Source organism: Lactuca serriola, chromosome 5 (genome assembly GCF_051521515.1).
Source record: "Lactuca serriola cultivar US96UC23 chromosome 5, Lser_US96UC23_V15, whole genome shotgun sequence".
Classification (NCBI taxonomy): Eukaryota; Viridiplantae; Streptophyta; class Magnoliopsida; order Asterales; family Asteraceae; genus Lactuca; species Lactuca serriola.
This window is the reverse complement of record NC_136412.1, coordinates 241822314-241836807: the sequence shown is the minus strand read 5'-3', so window position 1 is coordinate 241836807 and position 14494 is coordinate 241822314. Positions and strand designations below refer to the sequence as shown.

At 36.3% G+C, this 14494-nt stretch overlaps 1 long non-coding RNA gene across 1 annotated transcript; it reads left to right on the top strand.

The window, feature by feature from the left end:
* Positions 1-10408: 10408 nt before the first annotated feature.
* On the top strand, positions 10409-10925 carry LOC145051515 (uncharacterized). The gene is made up of 2 exons (XR_013683669.1): positions 10409-10588; positions 10662-10925. It is a non-coding gene; the product is annotated as an uncharacterized LOC145051515 (long non-coding RNA).
* The last annotated feature ends 3569 nt before the right edge of the window (positions 10926-14494 follow it).

The following is a 14494-nucleotide window of genomic DNA, read 5'->3' as shown; positions in this document are numbered from 1 at the left end:
GTCTCTTAGCTTTCCGGACTACTTTCACAAGTTCATACGATTTTTCTACAATTTATTATGAATTTTACAAAACTATGTATCATAGCTGCTAAAAACCTAACTGGTCAGTGAAAATCGTATTTTTCACCCTACTTAGAGTTGTTTCCAACTTTTGGCCAAAATTAATGAAATGAAGTAGACTCATATACAAAACTTTGAGAATTGGTTTCAACAAAAATTGAGCATCCATGACAAAGTTATGATTTTTTCAAAGATTGGGACAAATTAGAGCATTTCACAACAACTCGTAAATTGTGTTTTTGAGTTAAGCTAACTTTTTAACCCATTAGGTGTTGGAACCCATTTTGAACGATCGGTGGATGCGAAAGAATAATATCTCGAGATTTATTAGATTTAAAAATGAAGAACATATGATGAGAATTTCATAGATTAGAAAAAGGAGATCAAATATTACACATGAAGAACATTGGTGGGAGAGAAAACTCTCCATACATGGGAGAGAAAACTCTCCATACATGGGAGAGATCCCACCACTTTCTCTCTCTCTCTAGCAAAGTTACATTTTTAGTGTACACTTAAGAAAATGACCAACTCTCCCTTTATATAGGAGGGAGAAAATACACCTACAATACAATAAAGGTAAATAAATAACCTAACTATCACTCATTATTTGTAGACCATTTCCATGCTCCAACATTCTCTCCCTAAATGCTTACAAATGATGAAGGATACAAAGGAAGTGATAAAAGGTTATAATACAGTAGTCCGACTAGCAAGTGTGGTAATAAAATGAAATATAATGAGAACCAAACGTTGAAATGTCTCTGAAACTCTGAAGTATTTGTGATGTCTGAAATTAGCCATGAATCTCTAAACAATGAAAGCCTTTGGCTTCAAAGCACCACCAATGAAGCAGAAAAATAAAATCCAAATCTTCAAACTAGTCATAAGCACCATGAGTAAGTAGAAGATCTAATAAAAGAAACACTTTGGCTTCAAAAAGTCTGAAAAACATCTCATAGTTCTCGAATCATAATACACCTAAAATTTTTCAAAGAATAACCTGCTAAAAATGTGAAGTATCCAAAAAATGAAGTCCAGATAATAAATAATGTGAGTCCAAAGACATGGTCTAGCAATGCCAAAAATTAGATCGAAATATCAAAAATAAGTGTCACGCCACATCACCAAAATAATCTTCGTCTTCAAAAAATCACAAATCCAAACTCGAGAAGTCATAAGATCTGAACCGGATGCGAACACAAAAGAATCATCATGTGGTGGAGTTTGAATAATAAATAATCTAGAACCGGGAAACATCAGTAATACCAAAAATTTGATCCGTGAAGACCAAAAATCAGTGTCACATCGCATCACTAAATAAATCATTGTCTTCAGAAGTCTTCAAAAAATCCAAACTCAAATAATCATAAAAACCATATCCGGATGACATCATAATATTCTCTCCCTATTTTTGATAACCAAAAACCGGATATCAAAAATAAATGTATCATTAAGATGAGAGTGTCGTAAATCATCAGTCCTTAAATCCATTTTGTCCTTTTGTGCATTTGAATTTGGATGCCTAGTCCGATGCATCTCAAAAATGTCCCTTTCACTTATTTATTTATTTATTTCTATTTCTGAGACCAAACCTTTTGCATGCGAACCCATTTTTTTTTTAATTCCGGAGTCAACTCCTACCTCAGATCCACACAAATTTTGTTCCGATTCAAAACAATTTTTGAGTTAACCACCTTCAATCACTTTTGACCATCTGTTCCGAGATGACCCGCCCATTTGTCCTTTAATTCCGAGACCAGCCATTCCGGACCAAAAAAAAATCCGGACCATAACCCATTTCGGACCTTTACTTTTTTTTTTTTCACTCCTAACCTTTTTCATTTCTTAGCCCATATCCCACTCCTAACCTTTTCCACTTCTTAACTCATATTCCACTCTTAATCTTTTCCACTTCTTAATCCATTTTCCACTTCTAAGTTCTAACATATTTCCCACTACTTACTCCCTTAATAAAAAATAATAATAATAATAAAAAATCTGGACCCAAAAAAGTTCCGTCCAAAAAAAAAAAGATTCGGGCCATAACCCATTTCTGACCAAACCATACCCATCCCATGGATCCATTCGGAATTTCACTCTATTGATCCACACACCTAATCCACTTTCATTGTGGATCCACCTTCTAACCCACTTTCTTTTTTTTTTATATCATTTTCTTTATACCCATGTATTTTCAAGTTGTTTTTATTTATTTATTTATTTATTTTTATTTTTTTTAAATAACCAATTTATTCCTTTATTTTTTTTTAAACCAATTAATTATATTTAACACTCATTATTTTTTTAAACCCATTATTTTTTTAATACCAATTATTTTTATTAATACAATTTTTTTTATTAAAACAATTTTTTTAACACCAATTTTAGCCCTGTGGCTCATGACTTCATTCTTCTTGTTGATTACGAGTGAAGACACAGTTGGTTCAGATATTATTATTTTTGTGTCTCACTTCTACCGAGTTATTCACATTTTTACTCCCTTCGGACTATTTATATATGGTCTTGGACCATTATTTGGGAGTTCGGGTTTGCATTTCGGTTTTCAGCATTACTTCGGTTTAGCAATTATGATTCTTCAGCAGCGAGTTTATCATACATATTCTACAGTGTTTGTTCAGTTCGGCAATACATTCACCATGTCTACCCATAACTGAAAAATAATATCCTCATTTTTACGGATAGATGCTCACATCAAGGGGGAGCGTACGATGCTCCATCATATCCGACGTATTTTCTTTCCCGGATTAATGATTATTTTTTGGGTAAACAACACAAAAAACACTCAGATTACACCAAAATTCTAATTGACACTGTGTTTTTTTTTGTATCAAATTTGACACTGTGTTTTCCAATTTGTTATATTTCTGACCACTTTACCGGTCAACCAGGTTACATGCTGACGTGACATGCTGACATGATATGGTGACATGTTAAAATTGAATTTTTTTTTCCACAAAAAATACTAAGTTTTCATTTTTTTTCGATTTTGACACTAAGTTTAATTTTTTCTTTCAATTTTGACACTATGTTTTTTGTTCCAAATTGAACATCATTTTTTCCAATTTTGTTTAATGTTGACAATTTTCAATTAAAACCATAGTTTTGTATAAATATAAGGTTTTTTTTTTACATTCAAACCAAAATTTTATATATAAATATGTATTAGTTATATCAAAACCGTATTTTATATTAAATACACACCTTTAAAATAAGTTTGAAGGGTTGGAGGCATGTAGTCGATCAAAATCCGGATGTCAAATTTGCAACCCGTGAAATTTTACATCTTATTTGATTCTCATGATATAGCTAATGCATATTTATACATTATGCTTTAAATGTAAAAAAAACCTTTTATTTAAATAAAAATGTGGTTTTTAAACGAAAAGAATATATTTATACGGTTTAAAATGTAATAAAAAAGTATATTTATACGGTTTCAAATGGAAAATGGTCAAAATTGAACAAAATTTGATAAATGATGTTCGATTTGGAACAAAAAAACATAGTGTCAAACTTGAAAGAAAAAATTAAATTTAGTGTCAAAATAGAAAATTAAAAAAAAAAACTTAGTGTTTTTTGTGGAAGAAAAATTCAATTTGACACGTCAGCATATCATGTCAGCATGCCACGTCATCATGTAACCTGGTTGACCGGTCAAGTGGTCAGAATTGTAACAAATTGGAAAATACAGTGTCAGGGACGTGATTAAACTTCAAGTGCAAAGAGTAAGAAAAAGGGACTATTATTCATACCCTCAATTTATTTATCCTACCCCTTTCATTATTACTTTTCTGGTGGAAAGTTAAAAAACAACATTGTTTTATGTACCATATTTACATCAAACATTAGTTAAATTCAAGATTCTAAAAAGCTTGTCATGGCGCGTCATGGCTCCAAGGCTTGTGCCTAACGTCAAGTTTTTCCAAAACGCCGTCTTAACTCATATATGTGTATAAAATAGAATAATAGTTGAAAATACATATAAAAATATTAATTATATATAAAATTGTCGCCTTAAGTCACGCCTTACAAACGACGTGGCTCGCCAAGGTTTGGAAAAACTTGAGGCTTAACATTATCGCTAAGTCACGCCTTACGTTATTTAGAACCTTGGTTAAATTGGTAAATCAATCATATCGCTATAATCACATATATTAAAGCTTTATTCATAAAACAAATTTATGCTTTATTCATAAAAAATTAATTTATTCATTTTATCAAGAAAAATATATATTCCTGAATAAACATTCTTTGTCTATACCGTATAATTATAAATAAATACAATAAAATATTATATGTCTATACCGTATATATATATATATATATATATATATATATATATATATATATATATATATATATATATATATATTAAAGTTCTGCGTAAAAGTAACATTATTCTTGGACCAAAGTTATCTATTTTGGTCCCTTTAGTTGCAGCATAATGGGTGGGGTTGCAATTGTTTTTTTTTCTTTAGGGTCATATTTTGACATTTTGTTATTTTATTAGCCGATAGCTTGGACACGTGTTATTAACTCCGGATACCTTGAACTGTGGACTTCTTCTTGAAGCTTCTCGTACCGCTTATCCCATCTAATCTAACCAAGTGTTAGTTTACTTCCTCCATATCTTCTCGATTCTTCTGATTTTTCTTCATCTCATTTCTTCTGCTTCATTCTTTTCTCGATCTTCTCTCAAGCGATGATGAAGCACACTACTGCCGATTTTCAGACTGGGGTCACCGATGGCCTTCATCCTCACTTCGACCGACTCAAATGAACTCGATTTCTTCATCTTCTATTTTTCCATCCACAAAAATATCGACGAAGGTAGGTGCGGTGAGGTTGGAAGACGAATACATAAAAAAAATTGAAATCAGGACCTAAGAATATACATGGGGTTTTGTATGAGCAGAAGGAGATGAACCCTTCATTCAGGTAAAATCTACTTCAGTGATTTTCTTCAAATCACTTCTTTGATTTGAGTTTCTTCCCCATAGTTCACACTTTGGTTTCTCAGATCGATTGGTTTTCCCGACTCGACGTGCTTCTAATGTTTAATTGTCGATCTTTTGGCAGTGCTTCTGCTGCAGATTGTTGTTGTAATTGTCGATGGCTTCTTGAATTGGTTTTCTCAGGTAAACTCTAACCTTTTAATTTCTTTATAATACGTTTTGTTTTGGTTTTGGATGCAAATTACTACAAATTGTGAACTTTTTAGTGATGGAATACATAAAACTCTCATGGAAAACAAAAGCTTTCTCAAAAATTTTAGATGATGTTTTTGTTTTCTGATGAACAGAATCATCGATTTTCACGGTCTGGGGAAGATGAATTTAATGGAAGTGTATAAATCAAGCTATTGTGTACTTTCGGTAAAGGTATGGGTTTTTTTTATGTAACATCCAAAATTTTAAACCAATTTTAACTTTTTAAAACATATCAAGTTCATCAAAACATTACAGTTTTGTTTTCAAAATATTGATTATCAGAGTTTTCCCAGAAACATAAACACAATAGGAGGAGCTGTACGATCATGCCTTGGTCTTGCCTTGATCCCCTGATGTACCTGAGACAAGAAATAGAAACTGTAAGCCCGAAAGCTTACTGAGTTACCCCCAAAATACCAATACACATACAGTCCACATAGCAATATCAACATTAACATATCATATCAATCAAATCGAACAACATGCACTGGGTCCACAGCTTTTCAAGCTGGACTACCCCCTGGGCCCTCAGTACGAGTCTGGAATGCCTACCGGGCCCTCAGCTCGTATCTGGAATGCCATCAAGCCCTCAGTACAAGTCTGGAATGCCTACGTATCGGGCCCTCAGCTCGTATTTGGAATGCTCCCGAGTCCTCAGTATGAGTCTGGAATGCCTACTAGGCCCTCAACTCATATTTGGAATACTCTAGGGTTTGTTGGCTATCGCACGGAGCAATACAACCTCAACCCATCCCACATAACATGTCGACATGTAACAAATAAATGCACATACAGATAATCAATCAGTATCACAGGTAATCCTACAAATCTACCAGACTAGCATATCAACTGACATACATCACTAACTCAAACTCAACATATCAATAACTACTAAGATATTAAATCCAATGGGTCGACCTTGGTGCCTTAGACCCCTTAGTATAGTGAGGATAACTCACCTCGCAACTGATGTCAGAAAACTAGAAAGCTTCAACTCCCGGATCACCAACACGAACTTCACTGCCTATAATTTCCATACAACCCTTTTTCATAAGTTTCCAAATTATCAAAATACCCTTAGAAGTCATCTAGTCAACTCTTGGTCAAAGTCAACGCCCACAATCAAAGTCAATAGTCCATGTTGACTCGACTCGTCGAGTGTAGTTCACTGACTCGTCGAGTCCTTCCTGAACTCGAGAAGTCGTGAAATCCTTGATTGGCTCGTTGAGTCCTCCTTTAACTCGCCGAGCTCATACGTGTCCAAGAATCGGGGAACTTTAGTCGACTCGCCAAGTTTTCTAACGACTCGTTGCGTTTAAGGCAAACTTCAACGGACTCGTCGAGTTCACAGCCAAATTCATCGGGCTCGCCGAGTTGTTCATCCAACTCGCCGAGTTCACGGCCAAATTCATCGGGCTCGCCGAGTTGTTCATCCAACTCACCGAGTCCTCGCAGACCTCCATCCATGCAGATGCTTTTTAAGCCATGGCAAGGCTCCAGATTATAGATCCAAGCCTCTAAGGCATGATTATCACGTAAAGTTGCAAACTTTACGCACATGCAAGGTTATAAAGGCTCTAAATGACCAATCTATGCTTCCAATGGAGTTTTACACCTTGGGAGAGTCTCATTCTTGCACAAGCTGGAAACTTTATGCACTAAGAAGCCCAAAGGAGCTCAGTTCTGAAGTTACAACTTCAGATCTGAGGTTGCAAAGAAGAGTAGCTTCCAAACACACTATGAAAACCCTAGAAGTTGCCCAATAGAATGAATGAGGTTAGGGTAACGATTTATACCTTCCAGAAGATGCTAACCACAGTAGATCTTAGGTCCTTCAAGCTCCTTGCTTCTGAATGCTTGGTCTCCAAGCTCTTTTCTCTCCAATAATTTCTCATTCAAGCTTAAAATGCACAAGATGAGCTCACACACACGATATGAACTTTAGAGGGACAAGAGGCAGTGAAGGGGAGGCCAAGGGGTGGCCAATGATCCTTTAAATAGGATGAAATGCCTTGAAATTTAGGGTTTCATCTGCCAGCTCCTACTCGTCGAGTCCCTTTGTGGACTCGGCGAGTAGATCACTAAATTCGCGATCCCACCTTGCTGCTACTCGACGAGTAGGGCAGCCTTAACTCGTCGAGTAGGACTTAAAACTAAAGAAATTCTTTATTTAAATCTATACCTGAGAATCGGGGCGTTACATTTTATCAATCTGGTTTATCATTTTTTGTTCTTTTTTATGGTTTATTTAACCGACTTGCATTTATTTTTGATAAATTTTCAATCTTTGGTAGTATTTCGCTCTGTTGCTTGACAGCAACTAACTTAAGGTACATGGTCTGCAAACTTCAATGTTATATGTTACTTTTTTTACTAATGGAATGGACACAAAAGGCAAATTGTGACTTTTATGGACAAATAGAACTCAATTTTGACTTATAAGGTAACATTTACCGGTATATTTTGCCTTTTGTAGACAAAGTGATGAATTTTCAAGTCATTTTCAATCTAAATATCAAAAACCGAAGAAAAGTATCATGCATGTTGTACTCGGAATGAATATATGTTTAATTTTTTTGACCTTAATCATTTTTTATTTCTCTTCCTTTCTGAATTTTTTCATACATAAGAACATAGGCTTCTACTTTTTCAATTCCAAGGGCACATATGTCTACATATTTTACAATTTGCCCATTGTATCCGAAATATAAGATTTGATGAGCAAAAACACTAGATAATCATTAACCTTTTCGTAATCAATCCAATCTTTATCGTTTTCTTACTAATTTGGAGGGTTGATGAAACGACCCAAAAATACGACCCAAAAATTTTTGTTTTTTTTTTTTAAATATAACCAAAACGGTAATCGGAGCATCATATAATAAAAACATGCGTGATGTATTCCAAAACATAATAAAATACTGTGCGGAAAACTGTATCATACTACATCAAATCAAACAACTAAATCAATCCCAGGCTAAAGCTGAGGCGGTGGTGTGTGCGATGCCGTCATCCCGAGCTCTTCCCTTTGCTTGCGGAAGTACCTGAAACCAAAACTGAAACTGTAAGCACGAAGCTTAGTGAGCTCCCCCCCAAATACCACATACCATACAATAGCAATAGCATATAAACACATATCGGGCCTTGCCCACTGCATCGGGACGAAGCCCGGAAACTGCATCGGACCGAAGTCCGGAACTGACTGGGACCTTGTCCCCTGCATCGGACCAAGGTCCGGAACTAACTGCATTGGACCGAAGTCCGGAACTGACTGGGACCTTGTCCCCTGCATCGGACCAAAGTCCGGAACTAACTGCATCGGACCGAAGTCCGGAACTGGCTGCATCGGACCGAAGTCCGGGACTGAACATAGCATAGCATATCATAACAACTAACATGAACACATATACTGCATACTACATCGGGCCGTAGCCCGGAACACATAATACATAACACATAAAACATAGCTCACAAATCCTGTCTGAGCCACGAAGGCATCAAACATACTAACTTCTGCATCGGATCAAGTCCGGAAACTATTGCTAACTGGACGGGCCGGCATTGTGGCCTTAGACCCGTCCCTACTGGAAGGAAACTCACCTCGTAAACTGGCGGCTGAGTGTGTGTCTCTGAAAGCTACCGGCTGCTGCTCCTGAATCTCCTCGGCTACAAGCCCATGAACACACTCAATCAAATACTAAACACTGCACTTGGGGTAAAATGACTCTTTTACCCTTGGTCAAAGTCAACTTACTTTTGGGGCTGACTCGCCGAGTTGGGCCACCCAACTCGCCGAGTCCTACTCTCACTTCTCAGTTCTACACGCTGCTACTCGCCGAGTGTGGCGTCGACTCGACGAGTACCCTCTTGATCCAAGAACTCAGACAATCTTCATCCGACTCGCCGAGCCGTATGAACAAACTCGACGAGTTGTTCATGATCCTAAGAAGATTGCCTTGGACTCGCCGAGTTGTATGAACAACTCGCCGAGTCCCTCCATCACTGAGTTTACCCTCAACTCGCTGAGTCCACTCTCTAACCCCCTGGATTCACTCGACACTGATCAAAATGAAGGACTCGGGAACTCGCGACCCAACTCGCCGAGTCGTTCTTCCCGACTCGCCGAGTTGCCGCCATGCAACTGATTTTTACTCGATTTTGTTTGAATCCAACACATACAATTGATAGATCTGAGTCCAATAAGCTGATTTACCACGTAAAGTTTCCAACTTTACGTGCACAACCTCATGAATAAGGGAAATAAGGCTAAAAGATGCATAAAATGGGTAGATCTATGATTGATATGCAAAGTAACTCCAAAAAGACAGTAGATCCGGGCTCTACAACACCCCAACATTCAGATCCAAAGGTATTTCGACTTATTAAGACATTCATGCAAACATAAGGCTTGGAACAAACATCAAATAGCTCTTAGAAGAGCTCTAATGGAAGTTTAAAGCATATAACAAGAAGGGAACTCCGAAAATACCTCAATAAACTCAGATTTGCCCTTGGATCTTTGCACTACAACTCGTTTCCTTGCTTCTTTCTTCTTCTCCTTCTTCACACCTTCACAAAATGGCACCAAATCACTTATAAGCTCTCAAGGGAGGATTAGGGTTTTCTCACTGTGTTCTCAGGGTGAGGGAGCGCGAGAATGGGGCTATAAGGTGGTTTAAATAGTGGGCAACCCGGGGATTTAGGGTTTCACCCAGACGGATGGACTCGCCGAGTCCAGGATATGGACTCGCCGAGTCCCCAGCTCACGCGTGCTCGCAGCCGCGACCCTACTCGGCGAGTCAGGCTATGAACTCGCCGAGTTCCTCTTGCAAAACTTACAACAATTACCAAGGAATTAACATACCGGAAACGGGTCGTTACAGTTGAAATTTGAAGAATTACATGGTCTACAGGCTTTGCATATGATTGTTACTTTTTGATTTTTTTTTGTTTTCTACTTTATGGATTTGTAGTATAATTAAATAAAAATACACTTTTTATTACCAACTAATGGAAATGAACTCATTTTACATCACATATGGATGACCAAAATGGTTCCTTCATCAAAAGGTTGAATTGTTTGACGAAGCTCTATGTAGGTGCGGTAAGGAGGATAAAATTGGCATTGCTATGATTTCTTCAATTACTGGTGGAATGGGCTTTCACACACGCAAAAATAAAATGATGGAGCATTTTGGACAGCAGAAATAAAATGATGGAGCATTTTGGACTTTCTTTATTTCAGATTTAGGTCCCAATTATTCCGAAGATGAGCTAAAACCTTTTTTGTTCAAGTAAGTATTGGCGGATTTTGAGATTTTTAGTTTTCTTCATGACGATGACCTGTATTATGCATTTTGGTTATAGGTATCCTACATTTAACATTGTCAAGCTATGTAACATAGGTGGAATACCTAGCGCCTTTGTGGATTTTTTCTAAGCCTAAGAGGTATTTTGTTTTTTCTGTAATGAAACCTATTCGATTTGCAAGTAAAATCGACTTCTCACATCATGTTTCTACGGATTCTGAACCATCGATTGGTTTGTCCGGTATAATTCCCCTTTCTGAAGCATTTGTTTAATATTACACTGTAAAATCCGTTGTTTTGTGATAAAATAGATTTGTCTACACATGATGTTCTTTGACCATTTTTTACATTCTCTGTTAGCTGAGCCATAGAATATCAGTGGTTTATGAGCCTCTTAATCTGTATTTTTTGTATTGAATGTCTTATTAGGTGGATGAGGAGTTTCACAAGTCTAATCACTCTTGGAATTTTACCAGACAGAGACATTAGGGTTTGATACATAAAAATTTGTTAGTCTTGATATCTATATACATCACGACATGATGCCTTAATAGAGAGGAATCAGATTTGTGTACACATGATGTTCTTAATAGAGTGGAATTTTACCTAATGGCAAATACCTTAACAACCCATATGATTACCGACGTGTATCCACTCTCCAATCCTTCCAGTCTCCGCTCCCGTTAGCTTAACGGCCTTCCGGCCGCCTCCTAGACCCTCAAAACGGCAACTATGAAGTTTTCTTGTTGCACAAGTCGAAGTGGAATATCATAGATTATGAAACTGGTGGAATGATATGGGGTATTTATAGTTGATGGAGATGGAATTATATGGAATATTAGAGTTGGATTGGAATAAGGAAACTAATGTGGCTTAGGGATTAAGCAAATAAAGACAAGGAAAGTGGTGCTTGGGGAATAAGTAACTTGGAGGGAATTTCCGTACAACTTTTATGCTTCATCTTCAAGGCCGATTTTGGATAAGATAAGTATCGAATTAGCCAAAAGTCCCTCTCACATAAGTCGTAGGAAATTTCGTCTAGTTTTCAGAACATTTTGAATCTCGTCAATTAGACTTGTGAGTAACCAGATATACCCGAAACACTGAAGAGGGGTCAATCTGCCAGCAATATCTTTTTTGCATCTTTTCAGCTCCATTCTCTTTCTTTTGCATTCCATCTCCCATTTTAACTGTAATTAAATATTTCAAAGCATATTAAGTATATTTTAGTTCTAAATAATAATAATAAAGGCTAAAATATTAACATATGTTTCACATAAATATATATAAAAACACACATATCAAAATACCCCACACTTAGCCTTTGCTTGCCCCCAAGCAAACTGACTTTTATTATTTCACCAATATCGCATAGAATAATCCATTTCAAACCCATCCATTATCCCAAGACCGCAATGCATGTATTTGTGTCTATAAATCCTAAGAAACTTCTCATTCCTAAATACTCACAATCCTTATGAACCTTCACCCCTTAGTTTATACGGCACTCATTTTTGCAACCCTCCGAATCAATCCTCAGAAATCTTTCTTAACCTCAAGGTATTTTTGTAAAACGACCCAAGCATACATAATCTAGAAATTACAACTTTAAAATACCACAATGGAGCTCTTGGAATTCTTCTCTCTCTCTCTCTCTCTCTCTCTCTCTCTTTTTTTTTTTTTTTTTTTTTTTTTTTTTACATGTAACCCACTTTTTTTCACTCAAAACCTACATGCTTAAGCAGGGGCGCTTAACTTCAACCCTTATTGGTTAGAGTATTAGTCTAAGTGCAATGACTAAATAAGCTTTCCTGGATAGATTTCAGGTTTAGGCTGCAAAAAATATTATGCCATATAAACTACCAGATTACCTTTCATATCTTATGGTTTTTTACTAGGAAATGGGAAGCCACAAATACACTATAACATGTGTAGGCTCAAGTAAACATTTGGGTTCTCATTGGATCATCCCATACAATATTAGCAAAATTTTAAATTATCACTAGATTTTCTTAAATTAAACTATTATTTCAAGTTTATAAATTTTTTTAAATTTTCCTAATCTAGTAATTTTTAATTTTCTTTTCCGACCCCTACCCCACACTTATTTAATACAATGCCCTCATTGTATGTATAAAACTAATTAAGCTCATAAAAATAATAAAAACGAAGAAAAAGGAACATACTCCCCTGGGGTAGTAGTGACGAGATCGAATGGGGCTGCTAAAAGTTGCTCTGAAAATTGCTGGAAGACTGGAAACTGGAACTGCTGCTTCTGAATGTGCCGGAAAATATAAAAGAACATTGACTTCTGAAATGTGGTGCAAACGATTGCAAGCTAAAGCAATATATAGTGACCATGACGTGGGAAAGTGTCAACCACGTCGTGTCGTCGAGTGAGGAAAAATCCATATCGTGAATAATAGCATGGCCACGACGTAGTAAGTGGTGGTCACGTCGTGGTATGTAGAATAGCAGCCTCCTCTCGTGATGAAAAACTCCCCCACGACATAGGAAAGTGTCAACCATGTCATGGCAGCCGGGATGATACTTCTACATTGCATCAAAATAAAACTCCATGGTGTGGGAATAGCTCATCCATGCCATGGGAATCAATGTATAGTTAGAAATGCCACTCTTCGAAATAATAATCCCTCCAAATATCGACGTGCACCCCACACTTATTGAAAGTCATGGCTCTCAAGTGTCAACTTCAAACTCTCACACGGTTTTTTCTCTCGTGACAAATCAACATTCGACCTTAATTAGTGAAATTTCTGAAACCATCTGAAGGGTAAAAGTTTTGCAAAGATCCGAAACATCAAGAGCATCAACATGGAAAACAAAATTTAAACAAACTAAAAATAAAAATAAAAACTCACTAAAATAACTAAAAAAACAAAATAACTAAAAAGGATATCACAATCACTCGTCTTCGTCGAAATCAAGCTACAATTGTTGATTAAATCCCTTGCATGCAAGAGGTGGTTTGTGAAAACAAAAACTTTCGGGACCTGTCAGACTATTTCCTTTGTTTTCTTTGCACCATTAACTAAAAAGTAGAACAAGAGTCGACCCAACTAGTCAAGAGTAGCAAGAGTTCGGTCTTCCACTTAACCACATCGATACGCCTTGCTATACTACGCCTCGTGGATTGAGTTGGACAAATCACCCAAAGTAGTAGACTAAACAAGTCAAGAATTCCCTGATCGCTTGCAATCCCGAAACCCATGCAAAAAGTAAAACCAAACAATGTGTATGATCACAAATTCCTGCACATAGCAACAAAAACCTTCCCGACAAGTGAAATGATATCAACGAAAATAATTAAAAAAAAAATAAAATAAAAAACTAACTAAAAACAAATAACGAATAATCAAATAAACTAAATTAATTGAAAGCCGTTCCCTGGCAACGGTGCCAAAAACTTGATGTGCACAAAAGTTCCCACTAATTTTAATATTTATAACCTAACAAACTTAGACTATCTATGCACTTATAGGCAGTATACCTAGTCAGATTACAGTATAGCTTAGGTAAGTCGGGTGTCGATCATAGGGAACGGTGGATTAATTTAATATATTTGATTATAGGTTACAGGTCACACGAAAATAATAAAGAAAATGGTTTAATAAATCTCAAACTAACAATTAACAACTCTCGATAAACTAACAGGAAAGCACATCTCTTCAGGTACTTTGGTTTAGATAAATTACACCTTAAAAACATAGACAATTGCATACAAAAATTCATTTATTCATGTTCACCGATTCCTAAAATGATTAGATTCGCGTTCACTATAACTAATCTTTTAGCAAGCAAGTCAATTTAAACAGTGATCAGTTGATTAAACTAACATGCTTCCTAGTGTTCAGTTCGTATCAAGCAAGA